The sequence below is a fragment of the Phyllobates terribilis genome, unplaced genomic scaffold (assembly GCF_046119375.1).
Source record: "Phyllobates terribilis strain yellow unplaced genomic scaffold, ASM4611937v1 Scaffold_8__6_contigs__length_399053987, whole genome shotgun sequence".
Lineage (NCBI taxonomy): Eukaryota > Metazoa > Chordata > Amphibia > Anura > Dendrobatidae > Phyllobates > Phyllobates terribilis.
In genome coordinates this window covers 68,586,740-68,607,793 of record NW_027362768.1, presented here as the reverse complement: position 1 = coordinate 68,607,793, position 21,054 = coordinate 68,586,740, and the positions used below count along the sequence as shown (strand labels likewise).

Genomic DNA, 21,054 nt, shown 5'->3' with positions numbered 1-21,054 from the left:
CTGCATCTAGCTCTGAAAAAATATTTGGGCTTCTAGCAGTGTGTGGGACTTGTTCTATTAGTCCATCTATACTGACCTCCACCAGGTTGCAAAATGAATATAATTTTTTTTTGCATCTAGCTCTGAAAAAATATTTGGGCTTCTAGCAGTGTGTGGGACTTGTTCTATTAGTCCATCTATACTGACCTCCACCAGGTTGCAAATTGAATATAATTTTTTTCTGCATCTAGCTCTGAAAAAATATTTGGGCTTCTAGCAGTGTGTGGGACTTGTTCTATTAGTCCATGTATACTGACCTCCATCAGGTTGCAAATTCAATATAATTTTTTTCTGCATCTAGCTCTGAAAAAATATTTGGGCTTCTACCAGTGTGTGGGACTTGTTCTATTAGTCCATCTATACTAACCTCCACCAGGTTGCAAATTCAATATCATTTTTATCTGCATCTAACCCAGCCAATACTTTTGGCCTAATACCACAGTTTGGCCACTCAGCTCTGCTCAGTTCCCATCCATTGTTTTTTTTGTGCAAACAACTCCAGAGTTGTGAATTAGTTAACCACCAAAATGAGTGGAAAAAGGCCTGCTGCTGGTGGAAAGGGGAATAGGCGTGTTGGGAAGGGGAAAAAAGGTTATGTCCGTGGCGTAGGTGTTAAAGCAACAGTAACATCTGCAGAAGAAAGACCATCTTCCAGCCAAACTAAAATGTCTACTTCTTTTAGCGGACAATGTGATAAGATCCCTTTCTTACGGCCACGCCAATCGCTACAAATTCCAGATGAGGCACAAAAACAGCAGGTGCTTCAACGGATATCAAGTGCTCCTTTAAGTGGGCTCTCCTCCACATCAACTTCAACATCACAAATACTCCAGTCCTCAGAGGTGTCACCCCAATCGCACTTGCTTCCTCACAGCTCTCAAATCTCCAGCTGCCCGTCTGAGTATGAGGTAGAACAGATGGTTGAATCTGCAGAGCTGTTTACTCATACTATAGCCTGGGAAGCAGAGGTCGGCTCCAGAGCTTCTGTGAATCCAGATGAGGAAATGATCTGCACTGATGCCCAGAATCTTTATGAGTCGGATCCAGGACCAGACGCAGAAGGTTCTGACCATAATGTAGACCCTCATTCCCAAACTGTAACTCCTGTTGGTGGAGACAATGAGGAAGACGATGATGAGACTCAAATACCTGATTGGAGCGACAACTTTGTTTTTTTGTCAGGGCAGGAACAGGTTGGCTCTGAGGACGACGGGTGTGATAACACACAGGGTGATGATGATGAGGTTGGAGATCCCACTTACTGTCAACCCACAGTCAGCCAAGAGATGAGGTCAGCAGAGGAGGTGGAGGAGAATGCTAGTGATGACGAGGTCAGGTTGCGCCTTCCTGGACAGAGACGTAGTACTGGAAGCACGTCAACAACTGCATCCTCAAACACAACTCTGCCTCTCACCACAAGTCGTGGTGGCTCTTCAGGTCGCATGGGTGCTAAGCCTTGCATAGCCTGGGCATTTTTTCAGATCGATAAAGATGACCCAACTCGTGTTATCTGTAACATTTGTCAGCAAAAGCTAAGTAGAGGCCAAAAAATACATAGTTTGAGTACTTCATGCATGAATCGGCACATGGACATGAAGCATAAGTTGCAGTGGGAAGCTCACTGTGCTACAATGCGGCCTAGCCGGCCGGGCCAACCGCCGTCTGCCACATCTTGTGCATCTGTGGCCTCTTCATCCTCTGTGACTGGGGGGACAGCAGTCACACCTGTTTTGGGACGCGGACCTGCCACCTCTTTACCCGCAACTGCCAGCGTGATTGGCAGGTCATCATTTTCTTTGGAGGTGGTAACACCAGCTGGTGTTGAGCGCTGTCCGACATCGATAGCACCACCTTTGGATCAAGGCAACCTAACATGCCGCCTGCATCTTCCTCACAGACCGGCAGTTTGCCGGGGACACCCTTATCAACCCCGTCTAAGCACAACAGTCAGCCCTCAGTCCCTCAGATGTGGACAAGTAAAAGACCATTTCCTCCTAGCCATGAGAAAGCTAAGAGGTTGAATTTCACCATCTGCAAGCTCTTGGCTACAGAAATGCTGCCTTTCCGCCTGGTGGACACAGAGGATTTTCGAGACCTTATGTCCGTCGCAGTGCCCCAGTACCTGATGCCCAGTCGGCACTACTTCTCAAAGAAAGGTGTGCCTGCGCTCCACCAGCATGTCGCACACAACATCACCGCTTCTTTGAGAAACTCTGTGTGTGACAGGGTGCATTTCACCACAGACACTTGGACGAGTAGGCATGGACAGGGGCGTTACATGTCGCTGACTGGGCACTGGGTAACTATGGTGACAGCAGGACAAGGGGCTGCTGTCCAAGTCTTGCCGTCCCCACGAGTTGTGCGTCAATCCTCTTTATGTCAAAGTTCCTCCACTGCTTCTGCCTCCTCAACCTCCTCTCGGTCCTCCACCTGCACCCAAAGCCTGTCTGGTCATGCCACAAGCTTTCTAACTGCACAGAAGGGATCCTGCACACCTCCTTACTATGCTGGCAGTAGGGCTCAACGTCATCAGGCGGTTTTTACTTTGAAATGTCTGGGAAATGTGAGTCACACAGCTGAGGAGTTGTGGTCAGCTCTGGAGAACCAATTTCATGAATGGTTGTCTCCACTAGACCTGAATCCAGGGAAGGCCGTGTGCGACAATGCTGCAAACCTGGGTGCGGCCCTTCGCCGGGGCAATGTCACACGTGCCTTGTATGGCTCACGTGTTGAACCTGGTTGTCCAGCAATTTTTAGCCCACTATCCCGGACTAGATGGCCTTCTGCAGAGGGCAGGGTCGCTGTGTGCTCACTTCCGCCGTTCGCATCCCGCAGCTCAGCGACTTTCATCTCTACAGAAGTCTTTGGGCCTGCCACTTCACCGGCTAAAATGCGATGTGCCTACCCGGTGGAATTCAACTCTGCACATGTTGCAGCGACTGTGTCAGCACCGACAAGCCCTGGTGCAATACGTTCTGACGTATAGCCTGGGCCAACGAGATCCAGAGGTGGGGCAAATCACGCTGGAGGAGTGGTCTCAGATCAGGGACCTATGCACCCTTCTGCACAGTTTTGAAATGGCGACGAAGATGTTTAGTGCTGACGATGCCATTATCAGCATGACTATTCCGGTGATTTACATGCTGGAGCACATGTTAAACAGAATTCGGAGTCAGGTGATGGCACAAGTGGAGGTGGAGGAAGTAGAGGAGGAGGAGTTGTATGCGGAAGGGCTAACATCTGCAAGGTCCAGACGGTCGGCAGCACCAAGGCGGCAGGCATGTGAGGGTGAGGGAGATGGTTTTACCAGGGCGCATGGTAGCAGCCAAACTAGTGAGGAAGGTGCAGGAGCCCAGGAAGAAGTGGAGGACGAACTGATGGAAGACTCATCAGATGAGGGAGACCTTGATCACATTTCTGTTGTGCGAGGTTGGGGGGAGAGGACAGAGGAAGGAAGCATGATTGTTACCTCGCCACCAACACAACAGGGACTTGGTGCTCCTGGATGCGCAAGACACATGAGTGCCTTCTTGCTGCACTACCTGCAACATGACCCTCGAATTGTGAGAATTAGAAATAATCCTGACTACTGGGTTGCCACACTGTTAGATCCCCGGTACAAAAGTAAATTTGCAGAAATTATTCCTGCCATAGAAAGGGATGCACGCATGCAGGTGTATCAGCAGAGACTGTTGCAGAATCTTACATGTGCTTCTCCACAAAACACCAGTGGTGCACGCAGTGAATCTCACAGTTCCAACTTGCCAACCGTGGGACAGTCGAGTGTTCAGCACTCAAACCGTAACAGAAACACAGTATCTGCTGGTAACATCAATTTTGCGGAATCATTTCACCACTTTTTTAGCCCATCCTTTGCAAGGCCACAGGAGACAAGAAGTCTGACACATAGTCAACGCCTAGAGACGATGGTACAGGAGTATCTCCAAGTAAACATTGAAGCCATGACTGTGTCACTGGACCCGTGCTCTTTTTGGGCTTCTAATTTGGATGAATGGCCGGAGCTAGCCACTTACGCCTTGCAGATCTTGTCATGCCCCGCAGCCAGCGTTCTGTGTGAACGTGTGTTCAGCGCTGCTGGTGGTGTGCTGACTGATAAGCGCACGCGGCTCTCCACTGATAATGTAGACAGACTCACGTTCATAAAGATGAACAAATCATCGATCCGAAACGACTTTTCTCCCCCTGTGTCATCCAGGGGAGAGTAAAAGCTTGATGATTGGTTAAAATCACCTCACCAACCGTTTTAAGCTTTCAAATTACTAATCATGTTTATCTGTATCTTGGCTGGAAAATAATTTGGGCTCTGTAGCAGTGTGCAGTACTTATTCTATTAGGCCATCTATACTAAGCTCCACCAGATTTAAAATTGCTAATCATGTTTATCTGTATCTTGGCTGGAAAATAATTTGGGCTTTGTAGCAGTGTGCAGTACTGATTCTATTAGGCCATCTATACTAAGCTCCACCAGATTTAAAATTACTAATCATGTTTATCTGTATCTTGGCTGGAAAATAATTTGGGCTTTGTAGCAGTGTGCAGCACTGATTCTATTAGGCCATCTATACTAAGCTCCACCAGATTTAAAATTACTAATCATGTTTATCTGTATCTTGGCTGGAAAATAATTTGGGCTTTGTAGCAGTGTGCAGTACTGATTCTATTAGGCCATCTATACTAAGCTCCACCAGATTTAAAATTAATAATAATTTTTAGCTGCATCTAGCCCGGAAAATAATTTTGGGGCTCCGAGATGCGCAAGACACATAAGTGCCTTCTTGCTGCACTACCTGCAACATGACCCTCAGATTGTCAGAAGTAATCCTGACTACTGGGTTGCCACACTCTTAGATCCCCCACACTCTTCGATCAACCTTTTCATTTTAATAAAGACTAAAAAAAAGGTCATTTTTGAAATTATAAGCATTAGCAGGTTATTAGAAATTGAAAACAAACAGTTTTCAACTCAAAACTTTATTCTAGGTGATGTTACATTTGCACATATGACCCCTTGCTGGAAAGGAGCTTCTGAACTCTCTCGTCCATTGAATTTGTCAGGTTTTGGATGGTTTCTGCTTCAATTGTTTTGCATGAGGACAGAATACCCTCCCAGAGCTGTTGCTTATATGTGAACTGCCTCCCGCCATCATAGACACTCCTTTTGATGATGCTCCAGAGGTTCTGAATGGGGTAGAGGTCAGGGGAGCATGGCGGTCACACCATAAGTTTGTCCCCTTTTATGCTTATATCAGCCAGAGATGCAGATGTGTTATGTGCAGCATGAGATGGTGCATTATCAGGCATGAAAATGATCTTGCTGTGGAATACACGGTTCTTCTTCTTGAACCATGGCAGGAAGTGCTGTTTGAGAAAATCCACATACATTATGGAGTTCATCTTTACCCCTTCAGGGAACCTAAAGGGGCCGACAATCTCTCTCACCATGATTCCAGCCCAAAACATGACTGCACCTCCTCCTTGTTGGCGCTGTAGCCGTGTTTGCGTGGGGTGTCCATCAACCAGCCATACTCCACTCCATCCATCTGGACCATCGAGCGTTGCACGGCACTCATCCGTGAACAAAGCAGTTTTGAAATCAGTCTTCATGTATTGTTTGGCCCACGGGAGCCGTTTCTGCTTGTGTGCAGTGGATAGAGGAGGTCGACAGGATGGCGTACGCACAGCTGCAAACCTCTGAAGGACCCTGCATCTTGTTGTTCGGGGGACGTTGGAGGCAGCAGCAGCTTCAAAAACTTGTCTGCTGCTATGACAAGGCTTTTTTGCCGCTGCTCTTTTAACCTGACGTAATTGCCTGTAGGAAAGAGTCCTCAATTTGCCCTTATCAGCACGCACACGTGTGTACTGTGAATCAGCTACATACTTCTTGATTGCCAAGACACTTCATCCTGATCATCGCACAATGTTGATTGTAGTCATGCCTTGACCTAAACACTCCACAATTTGTTGCTTCTCAGCCGCCGACATCCTTTTTCTTTCCCATTTTGGCAGAAAATGTAGGCTGCTTAATAATGTGGGACAGCCTTCTTAAGTAGTCTTGCCTTTCATTGGACACACCTGCCAAACTAATTAGCACAGGTGTCTGCAATTGCTTACAGTGATATAAAGAGCCCTGACACACATCACCATCAATGAGTTTAACTGACAAACAAATTCTTCCCTTATCACTCCTAAACACTTTTTGCATAATAATTTGGAACACAGTGTACATGTGCTTTTCCACAAAACACCAGTGGTTCACGTAGTGAATCTTACAGTTCTAACTTGCCAACCGTGGTCTGTATGGAGTTGTTCAATAAAGGGCCCAAAATTAAGATAACATAGACGGGAGAGGTCTCTATGAATAGGAATTCCTATGTATTTGATACCCTGTGAGGGCCAGGCAAAGGGAAAGTTGGACTGGATGGAATCCTGTATGGATTTGGGGAGGGAGACATCGAGGGCCTCAGACTTCGCTGCATTGATTTTAAAATTTGACCATGTAACAAAGTGATCTATTTCAGCCATAACACCAGGGATGGATATATGTGATTGAGTGATATATACTAGGACATCATCAGCAAATGCAGAGCACTTGTACTCGGTGCCTCCCACCTCAATCCACCTAATATTGGGGTTATGGCGAATTGATGAGAGCAGGTGCTCCGTCACTAGGATGTATAAGAGAGGGGACAGAGGACATCCCTGCCTTGTCCCATTGGTGATTATGAAAGTTGATGAAAATGTTCTGACGCGTCCCCTGAGCCTTGGGACACCCGGAGCCGGACCCTTTTTGGTTGATGCTGGTGGTTGTAGTCTCCGTGGCGGTGACCCGGTTCCGTGGCTCAGGGCGGTCAAACCAGTGGCGGAACTATTTATGTGATTTTGATGTTTAAACGTCCGACTACGCCACCCGTGGATTGCGGTCAGAGTGAACCGCCACTGCAGGGCAGACCGCTGAGGCTGGTGTTGTGGGTGCAGCAGAGCGTAGCATAACTCCCCACAGTAGGAGTATAGCCTCAGGGCAGTGTATGCGGAAGATGGGGGTGATGGTGCAGGGCAGCAGCAGTAACGACACTGAGTCAGTGATGCAGTCCAGGGCCTTTTCTCACAGTTCTTATTATCCAGACCACTTCTGCAGGTAACGGCTGCCCACGTCGTACTGTGCTCACCAGGTGAGGGGCTCAGACAACTCCCAGATAACTTTGGAGCGCTTCACAGGACCCCCTTTGTGTGTCCTTTGTCTGGCCTTTCTTACCAACCCTTCTGTCCGGTTGCCTCGGGCCTCCGCTTGGTAAACTTGGCGCCAGTTTCCCTGACCCTATTTGGTGCCTTCCTAGCGGGTGTAGCGAGGGGCTGCACCACATAAAATGTCACAGTCTCCGGTTTCTAGCTGAGGGTCGTTTCCCGCCTCCACTAGTTTCGGGGACCGGTCTCCCCCTTTGGCCTGACCCCTCCACGCAGGTGGATTCGGGCGTGCGGTGGCGACTCGCCCGTCCGCACCCCTGGGATCCCTTCGTTCCTCATTCCTGGAGCCTTCTCCGCTCCTCTTCCTTCCTTCTCCCTCTTCCAGGCCTGGGCCTCTGTTACTAGGCCCGCCTCCGGAGCAGAGCTCATGCAGAGCCCCTGCTCCCTGTCACTTCTGCTCAGACTTCTCTGCACTGAACTAAGATGGTGCCCACCTTTTATACTCCCTTCTCAATGCACCCAGGAACTGCTTCCTCCCTGCTCCTGCACTACAGGGTTCCCCTTCCTCAGTGTTCCCTCCCCCCACTCCAGCCAGGGACAGGGACTGTCATGCCCATCTCAGGGGCATATTGGTCGCCCTGTCCCACGGCAATGTGGTGTAATGCATGCAGGTGTCGGGTCCTGATCCACACTCCATCCTTACCTGAGAGTGAGATATCACACCTCTGGGTGAGGTGCAATACCTCTGTAGCAACTGAGCCCTCAGGGTGCTACAGTTCCATTTATCTTCAGCCTAGGTGATGTATTGCTCTACAGGGCCGTGATTTTGGCTATAAAAGGGTCCCCTAGACCCCTACCCCAAGCTTTTTAAGAGAATAATATATGGCGTGCCAGGAGACTCTATGGAATGCTTTCTCAGCATCCAACGAGAGTATCTAATTACAAATTTTTAACTGCATCTAGCCCAGGAAATACTTTGTGCCTAGTAGCAGTGTCTGCTAGTCAGCCGATTATCCCGGCTGTTAAGCAAGCTACACCACCTGTAGTTTGGACACTTAATTTTTTCAAAGGAAATGCTTCGGGACCACGGGATACTCAGTGAAGAGCATCAGGAGGCACCCCAAGGCATAGGGGCTGGGACTGGCGGTAGGATGCCTTGCGGTGGACAGCCGAGCTCGATCCTTATAAAAGCTTTTTAACTGCAGCAGCTTTAGTGGACGCTACTGGAGCTGGAATTATGCGGCTGCTGGCATGAGACTTGCCCTCCAATAAATCCTTGTAAAAGGATTTAAAGTGTATTCATTCAAATTAGAGAGACAATTTAAATTAAAAAGCTTAGAGCTGCCTCCACCACAAGGGGGCTCGCTCGACCCACCAGCAGACAGGCACCAGTATTGGGAGAGGGGGGCTGGCCGTCAGGGTCCACCGCGGCTCTGGCACAAACCCGGCGACACGGAGATGGCACGGGCAGGAACGGACTGGCCGTGTTGGCTTCTCACTTTTTAGATTTTAGAAGGGCATGACATGCCTATATCTGTGTCTCCCCCTCCTTTTACTCCTCCACCTCTTTTCTTTTCGCATGACTATATGTACTTGTCACTTTTCCATGTGTTAGTTATGTCTTCTGAGCAGTTTGTCAGCTTTTGGACACCTTTGAAGGTGTTTTCTATGTGTTTCTATGTGTTTTTGTTTGCCTGCCATTGGTTTTAATGGTGTTCAAAGGTGTTCGACGAACAGTTCGACAAACAGTTCGGCGAACACACGGGTGTTCGACGAACCGAACCGAACTCGAACACTACGGGGGTGGCTCAACACTAGTAATAACTGTTGGACACAGTAATGTTTCTGCCTTTAAATGAGGTTTATTGTACTAATAGAAAATGTGCAATCTGCATTCAAACAAAATTTGACAGGTGCATAAGTATGGGCACCTCACCAGAAAAGTGACATTAATATTTAGCAGATCCTCCTTTTGCAAAAATAACAGCCTCTAGTCACTTCCTGTAGCTTTTAATGATTTCCTGGATCCTGGATGAAGGCATTTTTGACCATTCCTCTTTACAAAACAATTCCAGTTCAGTTAAGTTTGATGGTCGCCGAGCATGGACAGCCCTCTTCAAATGATCCCACAGATGTTCAATGATATTCAGGTCTGGGGACTGGGATGGCCATTCCAGAACATTGTAATTGTTCCTCTGCATGAATGCCTGAGTAGATTTGGAGCGGTGTTTTGGATCATTGTCTTGCTGAAAGATCCATCCCCTGCATAACTTCAACTTTATCACTGATTCTTGAACATTATTGTCAAGAATCTGCTGATACTTAGTGGAATCCATGCGTCCCTCAACTTTAACAGGATTCCCGGTGCCGGCATTGGCCACACAGCCCCAAAGCATGATGGAACCTCCACCAAGTTTTACTGTGGGTAGCAAGTGTTCTTCTTGGAATGCTGTGTTTTATTGCCGCCATGCATAACGCCTTTTTGTCTGACCAAACAACTCAATCTTGGTTTCATCAGTCCACAGGACCTTCTTCTAAAAGGAAATTGGCTTCTCCAAATGTGCTTTTGCATACCTCAGCCGACTCTGTTTGTGGCGTGCTTGCAGAAACGGCTTTTTTCGCATCACTCTCCCATACAGATTCGCCTTGTGCAAAGTGCGTTGTATAGTTGACCGATGCACAGTGACACCATCTGCAGCAAGTTGATGCTGCAGCTCTCTGGAGGTGGTCTGAGGATTGTCCTTGACTGATCTCACCATTCTTCTCTGCCTTTCTGATGTTTTTCTTGGCCTGCCACTTCTGTCCTTAACATGAACTGTCCCTGTGTTCTTCCATTTCCTTACTATGTTCCTCACAGTGGAAACTGACAGGTTAAATCTCTGAGACAGCTTTTTGTATCCTTCCCCTGAACAACTATTTTGAATAATCTTTGTTTTCAGATCATTTGACAGTTGTTTTGAGGAGCCCATGATGCCACTCTTCAGAGGAGATTCAAACAGGAGAACAACTTGCAAGTGGCCACTTTAAGTAGCTTTTCTCATGATTGCATAAACCTGGCTATTAAGTTCAAAGCTCAATGAGGTTACAAAACAAAAAAAAGTGCTTTGGTAAGTCATTAAAAAGTAGGTAGGAGTATTTAAAACAAGAAAATGATAAGGGTGCCCATACTTATGCACCTGTCAAATTTTGTTTGAATGCGGATTACACATTTTCTGTTAGTACAATAAACCTCATTTCAAGGCAGAAACATTACTGTGTCCAACAGTTATTACATATATCAAACTGAAATAGCTGTTGCAAAAACACCAATTTTTAAAAAACAATAAGCTTAAGATTAATAGGGGTGCCCAAACTTTTTCATATAACTGTACTACAGGTGTTGACAGGTGTCAACTTAACTTTGACCATAATAATGTACACTGAAATAGCAAATTAAAAAAAAAAAGAAAAAACTACAGTAATCAATGTTAATGAATAAAATGATTCCCTCCATATGTATAAACATGTACTCATGCTCTTTACTTGAATCATGAATTTTGTTTAATTGCATATCCAAAACATATGAGTACAGTCTCGTACTGTGGATATTTGAGAACAGTAGAAACCTCTCCAGTCATTCTCCAACACCAAAAAATCCAGTTTGTGCAGACTAAAAGAAGATATCTCGCTCACTACTGGTGACAAAAATTATTCGAGAATGGTTCATGATGATAAAAAAAATATTATAAGAGACAGAGTATTGATTCATCTTTATCATCCTGTTCTTGGCACTCCCAGAAGCTCCTATTTCCTATTGATCGTTGGGCCCATTTGGAAAGCAACAGTTTCTATTTAGCGCCCAATAATGCCATATAGCAAGTATGAAGTGAATAACTTAAAAAAAAAGTATGTTAAAAAACAACAACAGAGTGTGATATATGTAAATTCTTGCATTTTAACAGATGACATTTTAGTTAAATAGTTTAAGTCATTTATTTTCATTTTTACAAGAAGGCAGCTTCATAAAAACTTCATATGGAATAAAAAAATTACTGGGCAGTCAACCATTCTATATAACTAGTCTGTCCCATTATAGAAATGCATAGCACAACTTTGTTTTGCTGTCAGGCTAAACTTATGGACACATCACAGACAGATGTAAAGAAATAAAGTTTTAACCGAAGTTTAATTTTAGAGGCTGGTAAAATTTCATGTAGCATTGTGCATTACTGGCTGCTGGACGTTCACTATTACTGAGCACCACATTTAAAGATTCCTTATAGACATGCGAGATTTCAATATTTGAGAGTGATTCTTTCCTGGAGAGTTACCTGACTGTTACTGTTAATCCCAAAGCAAGCATCAGACAGACCCGCCTTGTTCCTCATGAAAAAAATTATACAAGGAAGCAGTGTTTTCCCCTGTGCCTTATTATTAACTCAGTCATTGCTATGTAATATGCATGACATATATTCCTAAAAATATATATTATTGCAAATATAGAAATGTATAATGGAAATGTATAGCTAAGGGTATGTGCCCACGATGCAGAAATGAAGCAGAAAATTTCTGCAGCATTTCTGCATGGTCTTGGCAGTCAAAAATACTTGCGGATTTTACACGCTTTTTTGATGCATTTTTACAGCGTTTTACATGCGGATTTGACTTGCCTTTTTCAAGTCCATTGGGACCTCAAATCCGCATGCAGAAGCGCACAAATAATGGACATGCTGCGGATTTTTCCGCAAGGAAAATCGGCTGCGGAAAAATCCGCAGCATGGGCACAGAACATGCAGATTTTCATTGGGGCTCATGGGGCACGGATTACCAAGCGTTTTTAAAGCATTCCTGCTGCGGAAAATCCGCATCAAAAACGCTTGAAAAACGCATAGTGGGCACATAGCCTAAATATGATTTATTGTAATCTTCTACATTTACAGAGCTGAGCAGTCATCTGTAATCAGTTTAACCATTTTCCCGCTCATTCTTACCTTGAAAAAGAGACAGATGAGCTTAAATTTGCTTTTCAGAAGTCAGAGATGTACATGATAAGTAGTCATGGGCGAGCACTAAAATGCTCGGGTGCTTGATGCTCAGGTCGAGCAAATTGGGATGCTCGAGTGCTCGACCCGAGCAACGAGCCCAATGTAAGTTGTTATGCACACGCCCGACCTGACTGGCGTGTGCGTGATTTAGTGATTCCACTGTGCCATGAACCGGAGAGTGCCTGGAGGGGCGTAACTAAGTATCAACCCGATCCGACCAAGGTCGCACGACGGCTAACGACTCCGTGCACCAGGGAGGAACTGAGCAGAGGGACCAGGTGCTACTCCAGGCCAGACCACGGACACGGCTGTTGACCCACACTGGGGAATACAGTAACAGGCAGGTTAGGCTGGCACACAGACAGGTGGGTATTTGCATGCACGGCTGGCATGCAGACAGGTGGGCACTGGAAGGCACGGCTGGAGTGCAGACAGGAGGATACTGGCAGGCACGGCTGGTATTCAGACAGGAGGGTACTGACAAGTACGGCTGGCGTGCAGATGGGGAGGTACTAGCAGGTTGGAGCACAGGCTGGATAGGGTCCAGTACAGACTGGGATTCAGGAACAGAACCGCAGATGCGGTAGACAAGCAGAGCAGAGAAGAACCGCCGGAGCGGTGGGCAAGGCGGAGCAGAGAGGTACCGCCGAAGTGGTGAGCAAGCAGAGCAGGGAGAAACCGCCGGAGCGGTGAGCAAGGCAGAGCAGGCAGGAACCGCCGGAGCGGTGAGCAAGGCAGAGCAGGCAGGAACCGCCGGAGCGGTGAGCAAGGCAGAGCAGGCAGGAATCGCCGGAGCAGTGAGCAAGGCAGAGAGGACAGGACTCTGTTCACACTGAACAGACTGGAAGGGAAATGCAGAACCAGATACACTCAAGGTACTTGCAATTAAGTAGCGAGTGGACTCTACACTCACAAACGGAAGTACAGCGACAACGAGTAGGAGTTAGGTGCAGGTTCAGACTCTGCAGAAAAAGGTAAGGTACGGACATAGAGAAAAATTGGTAACAGACTAGGAGAGTGTTCAGACAGGAACTGAGTGTTCAGACAGGAACTGACACTGCAGCGAGATACAGGAGCGGGTCTGGGTATGCGGCCCCCAGAAGGCGGAACGAACAGGCTAGGAGCGTGTTCAGACTGGCCTGGAAATACAGCCTCCAGGAAGGCAGACAGACAACAGGCTAGGAGATAGTTAAGACAGGCCTGGGAATACAGCCCCCAGGTTGGCAGACAGGCAAGAACAGAACAGGACCTGGCACATTCAGAGTCAAGGAGCACACTGAATGTAAGAGATGGAGAATGCAAGATGGAGCTGGTTTATATATCAAGTGACAGACAGCAATAGGCTGGGGACGCATTAGGGGTGTGCCCACAGCAGCTACAAGAAACAGGAAGTAATCGGGCCGCCACCCTAAGCAGTCAGAACAGAGACAAACAGACAGCATGAATAGAAGCTAGGCTAGCAGACTGGACTGAAGATCAAGTTTGTGATCTTGCATAGTGAGAGATGGTGCACCATGCAAGCCCGCCACCAGGTATGTTACAGTACCCCCCCTTACGCCCCCTCTTCTTCAAGCCTGCCAGAGTGTTCCGCAGAGAATTTGGAGGCCAATCCTTCTCTTCAAGAGGATTACCTCTTCTGTTCACTAGAGGAAACGAAACTGGTCTCATCATCTTGGTAACTGGGATGCTTCCTCCCATCAAGCCATCCTCAGCAACGGATGAAGTGTGTGAAGTACCAGCTACAGGGTGTAAGAAAGTCTCTGTCCATTTGTTATCAGGTAGCACCCCGGAGGATTCAGGAGACAACTGGAGGTCCTCCGCCTGGTTGGAGCGGTGCAGAGACTCGGGGGTAACCACTGCTTCGGGGTACACTTGGTCAAGCTCACTGGACGAAGTGAGCGAGGTATCAGGTACAGGGTGTAGGAAAGTCTCACTCCAGTTGTTATCAAGTAGCACCCCGGAGGGTTCAGGAGGCAACTGGAGGTCCTTCGCCTGGTTGGTGGGGTGCAGAGACTCGGGGGTAACCACAGCTTCTGAGTACACTTGGTCAAGCTCTCTGGATGAAGCAGGTGAGGTATCAGGTACAGGGTGTAGGAAAGTCTCTCTCCATTTGTTATCAGGTAGCACCCCGGAGGATTCAGGAGGCAACTGGAGGTCCTCCGCCTGGTTGGAGGGGTGCAGAGACTTGGGGGTATCCACCGCCTCGATGAACGCAAGGCCAGATTTATTAGAGATGGAGGGTCCATGCTTTGGGACCATCCTCAAACTGGTTTCAGAGATGACAAGTCTGTGAGGCGGGACGGTACCTGAAGCCAGATCATTGGTACAATCGTCGAGACTGTGTGGGGACATTGCCTCCGCTTCTCTTCCTTCAGAGACTTCAGAGCACAGTGAGTCAGCGACTAGCAGATCTGGTGAAGAAAACATTTCTGACTGTCCTGAAGATATGGGGACTGGACACCCCTTGTACCTTAACAGTCCCCCAAGATACACCATGCAAGGTCTCCAGACCTGAGCGGGCACTAGATCTCTCGGCTCTGGATGACTTGTGGGTAAACCAGTCAGCACCTGAAAGGAAAGCTTCTTCAAGTGTAATGCTCCAATCTGGAGCTTAATTTGTACAGACATCTTTTGACTGTTTCTGAGTAGGGCTCGTCCTTCTGCTGACAATGCCCAAACCGGCTTCTGGAGTTTTCGGACGGGAATCAGACACTGACTCTTCAAGGCTTTAGGCCCGAAACTTCCGATTAATCCGAGGCTTTTACTTGCCACGGAGACAGTCATGGTCATCTATGGAGAGGAAACACTAACACCCAGGGCAGCCTCTCCTACAGGCCAAATGTCTTGGGATTCTCCAACCTTCACCAGACAAAGACCGTCAGGGGGTCCCAAACCACCGCAGCGGGACTGCAATCCGATTTCGTGACTGAGTTCCAGCCTCTGCTTTGCCTGCCGAACATGGTCAACCTTCATGGATTCCGTGCGGGTAGCTGCTTCTACAGGCTTGGGAACAGGAGGTCTTTGGGAGGACAGAACCTGGCGTGATGGCTTGCCTCTACGCCTAGCACGTCTGGACTGCTTCTTGAGGTTGGGAAGAGAAGTATTCTGTGGAGCGTAGCCATCCTGTGAGGATTCTGGGTGGGCAGCAGTCTGTTCAGGCTGGAGAACTGGTGAGTTACCCACACACATTACCCATCGGGGCTGCTCCGGGATATTGGGAAGGGAAGCTTTAGCAGAGGCTTCAGGATTGGGGTCATCGAAGACCATTAGAAAGGCCATCAGGAAGGCCTGCAGGTCAAGGACGATAGGATCCCATGCTTCCCATAGGGGGGTGATCCATTTCAAGGCATCACCCGCTAGGTAGGATATCATAAATACCACTTTAGCCCAATCGGTAGGAAAATAGAGAGGGTAGAACTTGAAATGCAGCATGCATTGCTCCACAAATGCACGGCTTTGTTTTGGATCCCCATAGTACCGTGGCGGATCCGCAGGAACAAGTGCTGATAGATCCATTTGGGCTGGTGCATAAATCGCCTGGGCCATAGCTAGAGAAAAATAATGTTTTATTTTTATTTTTTTTTTATTTTTTATGCACATATTTGCTGGACACGGATTCAAAATGTCTCTGAGAGCGAAGGGCCGTGGGGCTCAACGGGAACCATGGCCTGAGCAAACTGTTCAAACTGTTATGCACATGCCCGGACTGACTGGCGTGTGCGTGATTTAGTGATTCCACTGTGCCATGAACCGGAGAGTGCCTGGAGGGGCGTAACTAAGTATCAACCCGATCCGACCAAGGTCGCACGACGGCTAACGACGCCATGCACCAGGGAGGAACCGAGCAGAGGGACCAGGTGCTACTCCAGGCCAGACCCCGGACATGGCTGTTGACCCACACCGGGGAATACAGTAACAGGCAGGTTAGGCTGGCACACAGACAGGTGGGTATTGGCAGGCATGGCTGGCATGCAGACAGGTGGGCACTGGCAGGCACGGCTGGAGTGCAGACAGGAGGATACTGGCAGGCACGGCTGGTATTCATACAGGAGGGTACTGACAAGTACGGCTGGCGTGCAGATGGGGAGGTACTAGCAGGTTGGAGCACAGGCTGGATAGGGTCCAGTACAGACTGGGATTCAAGAACAGAACCGCAGATGCGGTAGACAAGCAGAGCAGAGAGGAACCGCCAGAGCGGTGAGCAAGGCAGAGCAGACAGGAACCGCCGGAGCGGTGAGCAAGGCAGAGCAGGCAGGAACCGCCGGAGCGGTGAGCAAGGCAAAGCAGGCAGGAACCGCCAGAATGGTGAGCAAGGCAGGGCAGGCAGGAACCGCCAGAGCGGTGAGCAAGGCAGAGCAGGCAGGAACCGCCGGAGCGGTGAGCAAGGCAGAGCAGGCAGGAACCGCCGGAGCGGTGTGCAAGGTAGAGCAGGCAGGAACCGCCGAAGCGGTGAGCAAGGCAGAGAGGACAGGACACTGTTCACACTGAACAGACTGGAAGGGAAAAGCAGAACCAGATACACTCAAGGTACTTGCAATGAAGTAGCGAGTGGACTCTAAACTCACAAACGGAAGTACAGCGACAACGAGTAGGAGTTAGGTGCAGGTTCAGACTCTGCAGAAAAAGGGAAGGTACGGACATAGAGAACAACAGGTAACAGACTAGGAGAGTGTTCAGACAGGAACTGAGTGTTCAGATAGGAACTGACACTGCAGCGAGATACAGGAGCGGGTCTGGGTATGCGGCCCCCAGAAGGCGGGACGAACAGGCTAGGAGCGTGTTCAGACTGGCCTGGAAATACAGCCTCCAGGAAGGCGGACAGACAACAGGCTAGGAGATAGTTCAGACAGGCCTGGGAATACAGCCCCCAGGTTGTCAGACAGGCAAGAACAGAACAGGACCTCCACACTGAACAGACGGTATGACAGTTGTGCAGGTAGTACCGTCTATAGCGCATGAAACTAGCTCCTCCTCCTCTTCCTTATTGTCACCCAATCCACATTGGGATGAGATGAGGCTGGGCTGTGTGTAAATACCCTGTATGGTTTCTTGCTCCATCTCATCCTGCTCCACCTGCAATGCATCCTCTTTGATTGTGAGCACAGAGTGTTTCAGAAGACAGAGAAGCGGGATGGTGAATCTAATTATGGCGTCATCACCGCTCACCATCTTGCTGTAGTCCTCAAAGTTTTGGAGGATGGTACATATGTCTAACATCCATTTCCACTCCTGAGGTCTTATGTGTGGAGTTTGAACTGAATACCGATGGCCTTGTTGATGCTGGTACTCAACAACTGCCCTCTTCTGCTCACAAATCCTTCCCAATATTTACCGTATAGAGTTCCAACGTGTGGGGACATCACACACCAGTCTGTGAGCTGGAAGTTGCAAATGCTACTGAAGCAAGGCAAGGGCGGCGGAAGCTGTCAGTGACTTTCTAAAATGGGCACACAGGCAGCGTACTTTGACAAGCAGATCTGGCAGCTCCGGGTAGGTTTTGAAAAATCGCTGAACCACGAGGCTAAGCACATGGGCCAGGCATGGTACTTGTGTGAACTCGCCTCGCCTCAGAGCCGCCACCAGGTTCCAGTCATTGTCACACATGACCATGCCTGGCTGTAGGTTCAGCGGTGTCAGCCACAGATCTGCCTGCTCTTTCAGAGCTGTCCACAACTCTTCAGAGTTGTGTGGTTTGTTACCTAAGCATATTAGCTTCAGCACAGCCTGTTGCCGCTTGGCTGAGGCAGTGCTGCAGTGCTTCCAGCTTGCGACTGATGTAGTCATTACGGAGATGGATGCTGAAGAGAAGGAGGAGGAGGTGCAGGAGCTGTAGACTGTGGGGGCAACCCTGATTGACCTAGGGCCCGCAATCCTCAGTGTTCTTTGGAGCGTAGTCATCCTGTGAGGATTCTGGGTGGGCAGCAGTCTCTTCAGGCTGGAGAACTGGTGAGATACCCACACACCTTACCCATCGGGGCTGCTCCGGGATTTTGGGAAGGGAAGCTTTAGCAGAGGCTTTAGGATTGGGGTCATCAAAGACCATTAGAAAGGCCACCAAGAAGGCCTGCAGGTCAAGGACGATAGGATCCCATGCTTCCCATAGGGGGGTGATCCATTTCAAGGCATCACCCGCTAGGTAGGATATCATAAATGCCACTTTAGCCCAATCGGTAGGAAAATAGAGAGGGTAGAACTTGAAATGCAGCATGCATTGCTCCACAAATGCACGGCTTTGTTTTGGATCCCCATAGTACCGTGGCGGATCCGCAGGAACAAGTGCTGATAGATCCATTTGGGCTGGTGCATAAATCGCCTGGGCCATACCTAGAGAAAAATAATGTTTTATTTTTTTATTTTTTATTTTTTTATTTTTAATGCACGTATTCGTTGGACACGGATTCAAAATGTCTCTGAGACGAAGGGCCGTGGGGCTCAACGGGAACCATGGCCTGAACAAACTGTTATGCACATGCCCGGACTGACTGGCGTGTGCGTGATTAGTGATCCCACTGTGCCTTGAACCAGAGAGTGCCTGGAGGGGCGTAACTAAGTTTCAACCCGATCCGACCCAGATCGCACGACAGCTACGACGCCGTGCACCTGGGAGGAACCGAGCAGAGGGACCAGGTGCGACTCCAGGTCAGACCCCGGACACGGCTGTTGACCCACACTGGGGAATACAGGAACAGGCAGGTTAGAGCACAGGCTGGGTAGGGTCCAGTACAGACTGGGAGATGGGTTCAGAGCCGCAGATGCGGTAATCAAGCAGAGTAAAGCGAAACCGCAGGTGCGGTGGACAGCTGAGCAGAGCGAAACCGCAGGTGCGTTGGACACGGCTGAGCAGAGCGAAACCGCAGGTGCGGTGGACACGGCTGAGCAGAGCGAAACTGAAGGTGCGGTGGACAGGGCTGAGCAGAGCGAAACCGCAGATGCGGTGGACAGGGCTGAGCAGAGCGAAACCACAGGTGCGGTGGACAGGGCTGAGCAGAGCCAAACCGCAGGTTCGGTGGACAGGGCTGAGCAGAGCCAAACCGCAGGTGCGGTGGACAGGGCTGAGCAGAGCGAAACCGCAGATGCGGTGGACAAAGCTGAGCAGAGCGAAACCGCAGATGCGGTGGACAAAGCTGAGCAGAGCAAAACCGCAGATGCGGTGTACAAGGCTGAGCAGAGCGAAACCGCAGATGCGGTGGACAAGGCTGAGCAGAGCGAAAACCGCAGATCCTTTGGACAAGGATGAGCAGAGCGAAACCGCAGATGCGGTAGACAAGGCTGAGCGGGCAGGAACCACCAGAGCGGTAAGTAAGGCAGAGCAGAGATAAACCGCCGGGGCGTTAAGCAAGGCAGAGCAAGGGGAAAACCGCAAAAGCAGTGAGCAAAGACAGAGCAGAGGGGACAGGGCTCTGTTCACACGGAACAGACTGGAAGGGAAAGGCAGAACCAGATACACACAAGGTACTTGCAAAGAAGTAGCGAGTGGACTCCAAACTCACAAACGGAAGTTCAGCGACAATGAGTAGGAGTTAGGTGCAGGTTCAGACTCTGCAGAAAAAGGAAAGGTACAGACATAAAGAAAAACAGGTAACAGGCTAGAAGAGTGTTCAGACAGGAACTGAGTGTTAAGACAGGAACTGACACTGCAGCGAGATACTGAAGTGAGTCTGGGTATGCGGTCCCCAGAAAGGCGGGCAAAAAGGCTAGATGACACAGACAACAGGTCTGGGTAGGCGGCCCCCAGAAGGCAGGACGAACAGGCTAGGAGCGTGTTCAGACAGGCCTGTGAATACAGCCTCCAGGAAGGCGGACAGGCAAGAAAAACAGAACAGGACCTGGCATATGAGAGGCAAGAAGCCCTCTGAAGATAATAGTTGCTCAGGCACCAGCTTCAAGGTGGAGCTGGTTTAAATATCCAGTGACAGACAGCAATAGGCTGAGGACGCATTAGGGTTGTGCCCACAGCAGCTACAAGAAACAGGAAGTAACCGGGCCGCCGCCCTAAGCAGTCAGAACAGAGACAAACAGACAGCATGAATAGAAGCCAGGCAAGCAGACTGGACTGAAGATCAAGTTTGTGATCTTGCATAGTGAGAGATGGTGCACCATGCAAGCCCGCCACCAGGTATGTTACACTCAGCAACGGGAGGATGTGTTTCGTCCCAAGGTCCGACTGGGTCTTGGCTTCCAATATGTTAACCAGTGTGCCGTCAGCGAGATATACTGTCCCTGCCCACAAGCACTTGTCCACGTGTCCGTGGTTAGGTGGGCTTTCCCAGTAACTTTATTGTTGAGGGCCCAGCTAATGTTATGGGACACGTGCTCATGTAATTCAGGGACGGCACACCGGGAGAATTAGTGGCGGCTGGGGACTGAGTACCGAGGGTCGGCCGCCGCCATCAGGTTGCGGAAAGCTTCTGTCTCCATGAGCCTAAAAGGCAACGTTTCGAGCGCAAGCAGTCGCGAAAAGTCTAAATTTAGTAATGAGGCGTTGGTGCGTATTTGCGCTTGCGTTCCAAAGCCTTGGATAGGGACAACTGAACACTGGGCTGGGAAAAGGATGTGGATGTGCTTGCTGATGGTGCTAGTTTAGAGTGTGCAATGACAGGTGCAGGGCAGGAGGCATCTTCGCATGCACCATGGACAGAGGATTGGCTTGCACGCACAACAGCGGAAGAAGCAGTGGTGCCACCCGCAGACACTGTTCCTTGACCCTGGGGTTCGGCCCACTTAGTCGGGTGCTTTGCTGCCATGTGCCTGATCATGTTGATGGTGGTCAGGCTGGTGGTTTTGCTAC

At 49.1% G+C, this 21,054-nt stretch overlaps 1 protein-coding gene across 3 annotated transcripts in view; it reads left to right on the top strand.

Annotated features, from left to right (window-relative positions):
* Positions 1–21,054, top strand: part of DDR2 (discoidin domain receptor tyrosine kinase 2) — a 1,082,289-nt gene that overhangs the window by 86,115 nt on the left and 975,120 nt on the right. The window lies entirely within an intron of this gene.